This window comes from Oncorhynchus mykiss, chromosome 9 (genome assembly GCF_013265735.2).
Source record: "Oncorhynchus mykiss isolate Arlee chromosome 9, USDA_OmykA_1.1, whole genome shotgun sequence".
NCBI classification, from domain to species: Eukaryota; Metazoa; Chordata; class Actinopteri; order Salmoniformes; family Salmonidae; genus Oncorhynchus; species Oncorhynchus mykiss.
The window spans coordinates 77,725,376-77,735,537 of NC_048573.1; positions in this window are offsets into that span (position 1 = coordinate 77,725,376).

Consider the following 10,162-nt stretch of genomic DNA (forward strand, 5'->3'; position numbering starts at 1 on the left):
TTAAAGGAGTCTCAAAGCTTGTCCCACCCTCCCGTTAGGCTGCCTGCAGGTCCTAGTGCCTACCCACCTCTTTCTCCCCGCCCACCTGGAGAGCTCCACTGTTCCTCAGGTCTATTCAATGGCCCTGTAGAGCCAGAGTATTGCTGTTTGTCTTCTTTGCCTGGCAGTTCATTGATTAATTAATGGTCAGAATCAGTCCCTGATTAGAGGGGAAGGAGGAAAATCTCCTACGCTCTTCTCTTTCACTCACTAAGATTAAAACCTCTATCCTAGACTCTCCTCACTAAGGTTAAAACATCCCTCCTAGACTCTCCTCACTAAGATTAAAACCTCTATCCTAGACTCTCCTCACTAAGGTTAAAACGTCCCTCCTAGACTCTCCTCACTAAGATTAAAACATCTCTCCTAGACTCTCCTCACTAATATTAAAACATCTCTCCTAGACTCTCCTCACTAAGATTAAAACATATCTCCTAGACTCTCCTCACTAAGATTAAAACATCTCTCCTAGACTCTCCTCACTAAGATTAAAACATCTCTCCTAGACTCCTCACTAAGATTAAAACATCTATCCTAGACTCTCCTCACTAAGATTAAAACATCTCTCCTAGACTCTCCTCACTAAGATTAAAACATCTCTTCTAGACTCTCCTCACTAAGATTAAAACCTGCAGTCACCCCCTCTCATTCATTCTTCCCTTGTCCTCATTCTTTCACTCACTCACACCTTTCCCCTTCTTCCTCTCATCTATGTGACCGTACGAGATACAACAGTGTTACTGTAAGACCAGTCAGCGTGTAACATGTTCCTTCAGTAAAACTCAAAGTTCCCATTCATAAAGTAATAATGAAGACCGTGATCTTGAGTTTCATGTGTATGATTTCAGTTGGGATTACATAGAACGTAGTTAGTGATCGATCCGTAAAGGTCATCAGAAAGTAACACATACATTATCCTACACAGTTTACACACCGTTACAGGGTCATACTAACTACAGAGAGACCTGAGGCCTCATTTATACAAGTCTACGGAGCACAGTGAGGTCATACTAACTACACAGAGAGACCTGAGGCCTCATTTATATCAGTCTACGGAGCACAGTGAGGTCATACTAACTACACAGAGAGACCTGAGGCCTCATTTATATCAGTCTACGGAGCACAGTGAGGTCATACTAACTACACAGAGAGACCTGAGGCCTCATTTATACCAGTCTACGGAGCACAGTGAGGTCATACTAACTACAGAGAGACCTGGGGCCTCATTTATACCAGTCTACGGAGCACAGTGAGGTCATACTAACTACAGAGAGACCTGAGGCCTCATTTATACCAGTCTACGGAGCACAGTGAGGTCATACTAACTACACAGAGAGACCTGGGGCCTCATTTATAACAGTTTACGGAGCACAGTGAGGCCATACTAACTACAGAGAGACCTGAGGCCTCATTTATACCAGTCTACGGAGCACAGTGAGGTCATACTAACTACAGAGAGACCTGGGGCCTCATTTATACCAGTCTACGGAGCACAGTGAGGTCACACTGACTATAGAGAGGCCGGAAGCCTCATTTATACCAGTCTACGGAGCACAGTGAGGTCATACTAACTACACAGAGAGACCTGAGGCCTCATTTATATCAGTCTACGGAGCACAGTGAGGTCATACTAACTACACAGAGAGACCTGAGGCCTCATTTATACCAGTCTACGGAGCACAGTGAGGTCATACTAACAACAGAGAGACCTGGGGCCTCATTTATACCAGTCTACGGAGCACAGTGAGGTCATACTAACTACAGAGAGACCTGAGGCCTCATTTATACCAGTCTACGGAGCACAGTAAGGTCATACTAACTACACAGAGAGACCTGGGGCCTCATTTATACCAGTCTACGGAGCACAGTGAGGTCATACTAACTACAGAGAGACCTGGGGCCTCATTTATACCAGTCTACGGAGCACAGTGAGGTCACACTGACTATAGAGAGGCCAGAAGCCTCATTTATACCAGTCTACGGAGCACAGTGAGGTCATACTAACTACACAGAGAGACCTGAGGCCTCATTTATACCAGTCTACGGAGCACAGTGAGGTCATACTAACTACAGAGAGACCTGGGGCCTCATTTATACCAGTCTACGGAGCACAGTGTGGTCATACTAACTACAGAGAGACCTGGGGCCTCATTTATACCAGTCTACAGAGCACAGTGAGGTCATGCTAACTATAGAGAGACCTGAGGCCTCATTTATACCAGTCTACGGAGCACAGTGAGGTCATACGAACTACACAGAGAGACCTGAGGCCTCATTTATACCAGTCTACGGAGCACAGTGAGGTCATACTAACTACAGAGAGACCTGGGGCCTCATTTATACCAGTCTACGGAGCACAGTGAGGTCATACTAACTACAGAGAGACCTGGGGCCTCATTTATACCAGTCTACGGAGCACAGTGAGGTCACACTGACTATAGAGAGGCCGGAAGCCTCATTTATACCAGTCTACGGAGCACAGTGAGGTCATACTAACTACACAGAAAGACCTGAGGCCTCATTTATACCAGTCTACGGAGCACAGTGAGGTCATACTAACTACAGAGAGACCTGGGGCCTCATTTATACCAGTCTACGGAGCACAGTGTGGTCATACTAACTACAGAGAGACCTGGGGCCTCATTTATACCAGTCTACGGAGCACAGTGAGGTCATGCTAACTATAGAGAGACCTGAGGCCTCATTTATACCAGTCTACGGAGCACAGTGAGGTCATACGAACTACACAGAGAGACCTGAGGCCTCATTTATACCAGTCTACGGAGCACAGTGAGGTCATACTAACTACAGAGAGACCTGGGGCCTCATTTATACCAGTCTACGGAGCACAGTGAGGTCATACTAACTACAGAGAGACCTGGGGCCTCATTTATACCAGTCTACGGAGCACAGTGAGGTCATACGAACTACACAGAGAGACCTGAGGCCTCATTTATACCAGTCTACGGAGCACAGTGAGGTCATACTAACTACAGAGAGACCTGAGGCCTCATTTATACCAGTCTACGGAGCACAGTGAGTTCATACTAACTACACAGAGAGACCTGAGGCCTCATTTATATCAGTCTACGGAGCACAGTGAGGTCATGCTAACTACACAGAGAGACATGAGGCCTCATTTATACCAGTCTACGGATTACAGTGAGGTCATACTAACTACAGAGAGACCTGGGGCCTCATTTATACCAGTCTACGGAGCACAGTGAGGTCATACTAACTATAGAGAGACCTGAGGCCTCATTTATACCAGTCTACGGAGCACAGTGAGGTCATACTAACTACAGAGAGACCTGACGCCTCATTTATATCAGTCTACGGAGCACTTTGAGTTCATACTAACTACAGAGAGACCTGAGGCCTCGTTGATACCAGTCTAGGGAGCACAGTGAGGTCATACTAACTACACAGAGAGACCTGAGGCCTCATTTATACCAGTCTACGGAGCACAGTGAGGTCACACTGACTATAGAGAGGCCGGAAGCCTCATTTATACCAGTCTACGGAGCACAGTGAGGTCATACTAACTACACAGAAAGACCTGAGGCCTCATTTATACCAGTCTACGGAGCACAGTGAGGTCATACTAACTACAGAGAGACCTGGGGCCTCATTTATACCAGTTTACGGAGCACAGTGTGGTCATACTAACTACAGAGAGACCTGGGGCCTCATTTATACCAGTCTACGGAGCACAGTGAGGTCATGCTAACTATAGAGAGACCTGAGGCCTCATTTATACCAGTCTACGGAGCACAGTGAGGTCATACGAACTACACAGAGAGACCTGAGGCCTCATTTATACCAGTCTACGGAGCACAGTGAGGTCATACTAACTACAGAGAGACCTGGGGCCTCATTTATACCAGTCTACGGAGCACAGTGAGGTCATACTAACTACAGAGAGACCTGGGGCCTCATTTATACCAGTCTACGGAGCACAGTGAGGTCATACTAACTACAGAGAGACCTGGGGCCTCATTTATACCAGTCTATGGAGCACAGTGAGGTCATACTATCTACACAGAGAGACCTGAGGCCTCATTTATACCAGTCTACGGAGCACAGTGAGGTCATACTAACTACAGAGAGACCTGGGGCCTCATTTATACCAGTCTACGGAGCACAGTGAGGTCATCCTATAGAGAGACCTGGGACCTTGTTTACACCAGTCTATGCCACTGTACAATAATACTGAGATTTATAGACATTGCTCACGCCATACGTACGCTTTTCCTGTTAGTTAATCAGAGCTGATGTAAAACTGTGCGTGCATTATGACTCTGCCTGAAAACGCCCATCGCTCACCTTTTATGGTGACAATAATGATGTATAATTTGCTGTATAATTTTGTAGTAATGGAATTAAGCCTAAACGAAAGAAAAATGTTGTAGACCTGTAAATAGATCATTTGAATTGAATAAGGTTTGGCGTAAACTTTTCCCAAAACTAAGTATGATGCACTGGCCGCAAATTTTTAAACATTGTCTAGTAAGGCTGGTCATGGCTCACATCAACACCATTATCCCAGAAACCCTAGACCCACTCCAATTTGCATACCGCCCCAACAGATCCACAGATGATGCGACATCTATTGCACTCCACACCACCCTTTCTCATCTGGTCAAAAGGAACACCTATGTGAGAATGCTATTCATTGACTACAGCTCAGCGTTCAACACCATAGTGCCCTCAAAGCTCATCACTAAGCTAAGGATCCTGGGACTAAACACCTCCCTCTGCAACTGGATCCTGGACTTCCTGACGGGCCGCCCCCAGGTGGTGAGGGTAGGTAATAACACATCTGCCACGCTGATCCTCAACATGGGGCCTCTCAGGGGTGCATGCTCAGTCCCCTCCTGTACTCCCTGTTCACCCATTACTTCATGGCTAGATCACCGACCATTTCAAATCCCACGTTACCTTCTCCGCTATGCAATCATGGGTGCACCTCAGCCAAGGTCCTAAATGATATCATAATCGCCATCGATAAAAGACAGTACTGTGCAGCCGTCTTCATCGACCTGGCCAAGGCTTTCGACTCTGTCAATCACCACTTTCTTATCGGCAGACTCAACAGACTTGGCTTCTCAAATGACTGCCTCGCCTGGTTCATCAGCTTCTTCTCAGACAGAGTTCAGTGTGTCAAATCGGAGTGCCTGTAGTCCGTTCCTCTAGCAGTCTCTATGGGGGTGCCACAGGGTTCAATTCTCGGGCCAACAATTTTCTCTGTATACATCAATGATGTCGCTCTTGTTGCTGGTGATTCTCTGATCCACCTCTACGCAGGCGACACCATTCTGTATGCTTCTGGCCCTTCTTTGGACACTGTGTTAACAAACCTTCAGACGAGCTTCAATGCCATACAAAACTCCTTCCGTGGTCTCCAACTGCTCTTAAATGCAAGTTAAGCTAAATGCATGCTCTTCAACCAATCGCTGCCTGCACCTGCCATCACTACTCTGGACGGTTCTGACTTAGAATATGTGGACAACTACAAATGCCTAGGTGTCTGGTTAGACTGTAAACTCTCCTTCCAGACTCACATTAAGCATCTCAAATCCAAAATTAAATCTAGAATCAGCCTCCTTCACTCATGTCGCCAAACATACCCTTGTAAAACAGACTATCCTACCAATCCTTGACTTTGGCGATGTCATTTACAAAACAGCATCCAACAGCAAATTGGATGCAGTCTATTACAGTGTCATCCGTTTTGGTGTGTCTACTGAATCATTGTCTGGTGTGTCTACAGAATCATTGTCTGGTGTGTCTACTGAATCATTATCTGGTGTGTCTACTGAATCATTGTCTGGTGTGTCTACTGAATCATTGTCTGGTGTGTCTACTGAATCATTGTCTGGTGTGTCTACTGAATCATTGTCTGGTGTGTCTACTGAATCATTGTCTGGTGTGTCGACTGAAACATTGTCTGGTGTGTCTACTGAATCATTGTCTGGTGTATCGACTGAAACATTGTCTGGTGTGTCTACTGAATCATTGTCTGGTGTGTCTACTGAATCATTGTCTGGTGTGTCTACTGAATCATTGTCTGGTGTGTCTACTGAATCATTGTCTGGTGTGTCGACTGAAACATTGTCTGGTGTGTCTACTGAATCATTGTTTGGTGCAAAAAGCAAGAGATCAACTGTCTATTCATCTGTTAAATTCTACCGTATATTATAAACCACGCCCCTTTTTGGATGCATAGATCTACAAATTCTCACCTCTCTAATCCAATCAAATGAGAGATGACATGGTCATTTGTTGTAGGATAAAACCTCTTCAGGAATATGAACCTATCATGACCAGAAAAGGTGGTGAGGAATGTATTCTGCAATGGTTATGAAAATATGTATAATGTATTATGTTTATAAATGTAAATATAATTTACTTGAGACATTTGAAATTACAGTAGACTATTCAGATGTGGTCTATTCAGCCTAAAATAAACTAAACGGAGAAGGTAAACCATCGGTTCTACTATAAACTATGTTCCGGTTCACATTGAGAAAAATACTTAAAAATAGTTGATCTATTTAGTACTGTTAAGTTGGTCCAATTAAAGGACAGATCCGATGTAATAAGCCTATAGGCTACTTCCCAAGTATGAAAACATCATAATCAGAAAAGGTAAGGAACGTATTCTGTAATGATCATGGAAATGAAATTGATACCGAGACTTATAACTATTCTAAAATGCAAAAAAACCTAAAACATCTTTGCTCTTCTCACTAACGGCAAATGATAGCCTCTTGTCATGGTATTGTGGTGAGCTGTTGTCACTTCGGGATATGATATGTGTTGGACTGTGATGTTATGCCTTTCATAGACTCCTGGTATTTCTGCACCTTAACACAAGGCCGTTGTGTTCTGGAACTGTTGCTTGTTGCTTGTTCTGGAACTGTTGCTTGTTCTGGAACTGTTGCTTGTTCTGGAGCTGTTGCTTGTTGCTTGTTCTGGAACTGTTGCTTGTTCTGGAGCTGTTGCTTGTTGCTTGTTCTGGAACTGTTGCTTGTTGCTTGTTCTGGAACTGTTGCTTGTTCTGGAGCTGTTGCTTGTTGCTTGTTCTGGAACTGTTGCATGTTCTGGAACTGTTGCTTGTTCTGGAACTGTTGCTTGTTGCTTGTTCTGGAACTGTTGTTTGTTCTGGTACTGTTGCTTGTTCTGGAACTGTTGCTTGTTGTTTGTTCTGGTACTGTTGCTTGTTCTGGTACTGTTGCTTGTTCTGGAACTGTTGCTTATTGCTTGTTCTGGAACTGTTGTGTAACAATATGACTGTATGATCACCTTCCACTATGTACAGTACCAGTCAAAAGTCTGGACAGACCTACTCATTCAAGGGTTTTTATTTATTTTTTACTATTTTCTACAATGTAGAATAATAGTAAAGAAATCCAAAACATTAAATGACATATATTTAATCATGTAGTAACCAAAAAAGTATTAAGCAAAATAAAATAGATTTTATATTTGAGATACTTCAAACGTTTGGCGTTCTCTCAACCAGCTTCATGAGGTAGTCACCTGGAATGCATTTAAAATAACAGGTGCGCCTAGTTAAAAGTGAATTTGTGGAATTTCTTTTCTTCCTAATGCGTTTGAGCCAATCAATTGTGCTGTGGCAAGGTAGAGGTGGTAAAATACTAAGTCCATATTATGGCAAGAACAGCTCAAATAAGCAAAGATAAACTACAGTCCATCATTACTTTAAGACATGAATGTCAGTCAATCTGTAAAATTTCAAGAAGTTTCAAAGTTTCTTCAAGTGCAGTCGCAAAAATCATCAAGCGCCCTGATGAAACTGGCTCTCATGAGGAACGTCACAGGAAAGGAAGACCCAGAGTTACCTCTGCAGCAGAGGATAAGTTCATTAGAGTTACCAGCCTCAGAAATTGCAGCCCAAATAAATGCTTCACAGAGTTCAAGTAACAGTCACATCTCAACATGAACTGTTCAGAGGAGACTGTGTGAATCAGGACTTCATGGTCAAATTGCTGCACAAAAAACACTACTAAAGGACACCAATAAGAAGAGACTTACTTGGACCAAGAAAAATGAGCAATCGACATTAGACCGGTGGAAATCTGTCCCTTGGTCTGATGAGTCCACATTTTAGATTTTTGGTTCCAACCACTGTGTCTTTGTGAGACGCAGAGTAGGTGAACGGATGATCTCCGCATGTGTGGTTCCCACCATGACGCATGGAGGAGGAGGTGTGATGGTGTGGGTAAATTAAAGGCACACTTAACCAGCATGGCTACCACAGTATTCTGCAGTGATAAGCCATCCCACCTGGTTTGGGCTTAGTGGGACGATCATTTGTTTTGCAATAGGACAATGACTCAACACACCTCCAGAATGTGTAAGGGCTATTTGACCAAGAAGGAGAGTGATGGAGTGCTGCATTAGATGACATGGCCTCCACAATCCCCCGACATCAACCAAATTGAGATCGTTTGGGATGAGTAGGACCGCAGAGTGAAGGAAAAGCAGCCAACAAGTGCTCAGGATATGTGGGAACTCCTTCAAGACTGTTGGAAAAGCATTCAAGGTGAAGCTGGTTGCGAGAATGCTTAGAGTCTGCAAAGCTGTCATCAATCAATCAATCAATCAATCAAATGTATTTATGAAGCCCTTTTTACATCACCCGATGTCACAAAGTGCTGTACAGAAACCCAGCCTAAAACCCCAAACAGCAAGCCATGCAGATGTGGAAACACGGTGGCTAGGAAAAACTCCCTAGGAAGGCAGGAACCTAGGAAGAAACCTAGAGAGGAACCAGGCAATGAGGGGTGGCCAGTCCTCTTCTGGCTGTGCTGGGTGGAGATTATACCAGTACATTGCCAAGATTTTCAAATGTTCATAGATGACCAGCAGGGTCAAATAATAATAATCACAGTGGTTGTAGAGGGTGCAACAGGTCAGCACATCCGGAGTAAATGTCAGTTGGCTTTTCATAGCCGATCATTCAGAGTTAGAGACAGCAGGTGCGGTAGAGAGAGAGAGTTGAAAACAGCAGGTCTGGGACAAGGTAGCACGTCCGGTGAACAGGTCAGGCTATAACCCCACACACTTTGCCAAAGCACAGCCACCACACCACTAGAGGGATATCAACAGACCCCTAACTTACTACCATGAGACAAGGCTGAGTATAGACCCCACACCACTAGAGGGATATCTTCAACCACCAACTTACCATCCTGAGGCAAGGCTGAGTATAGCCCACAATGATCTCCGCCACAGCACAACCCAAGGGGGTGCTCCAACCCAGACAGGAAAATCACGTCAGTGACTCAGCCCACTCAAGTGACTCACTCCTCCTAGGGACGGCATGGAAGAGCACCAGTAAGCCAGTGACTCAGCCCCTGTAATAGGGTCAGAGGCAGAGAATCCCAATTGAGAGAGGGGAACCGGCCAGGCAGAGACAGCAAGGGCGGTTCGTTGCTCCAGAGCCTTTCTGTTTACCTTCACACCCCTGGGCCAGCCTACACTCAATTATATGACCTACTGAAGAGATGAGTCTTCAATAAAGACTTACAAGGTCGAGACCCAGTCTGCGTCTCTCACATGGATAGGCGGATCATTCCATAAAAATGGAGCTCTAATAGAGAAAGCCCTGCCTCCAGCTGTTTGCTTTGAAGTTCTAAGGACAATAAGGAGGCCTGCGTCATCAAGGCAAAGGGTGGCTACTTTGAAAAATCTTAAATCTAAAATATATTTGTTTAAAAAAGATCAGTCCCTTTTTTTCAATGTTCTCCTAAAATGGCATACCTAAATCCTTGCTTCAGGACCTGAAGCAAGGACATGCATTTTCTTGGTACCATTTGAAAGGAAACACTGTGAGGTTTTTGGAAATGTGAAAGGAATGTAGGAGAATATAACACATTAGATCTGGTAAAAGATAATACAAAGAATAAACCAACAGTTATTTTGTATTTTTTTTTTGTACCATCATCTTTGAAATGCAAGAGAAAGGCCATAATGTATTTTTCCAGATCAGGCGTAATTTAGACTTTGGCCACTAGATGGCAGCAGTGTATGTGCACAGTTTTAGACTGATCCAAAATGTTGTATCAAGACTGCTCAAATGTGCCTAATTTGT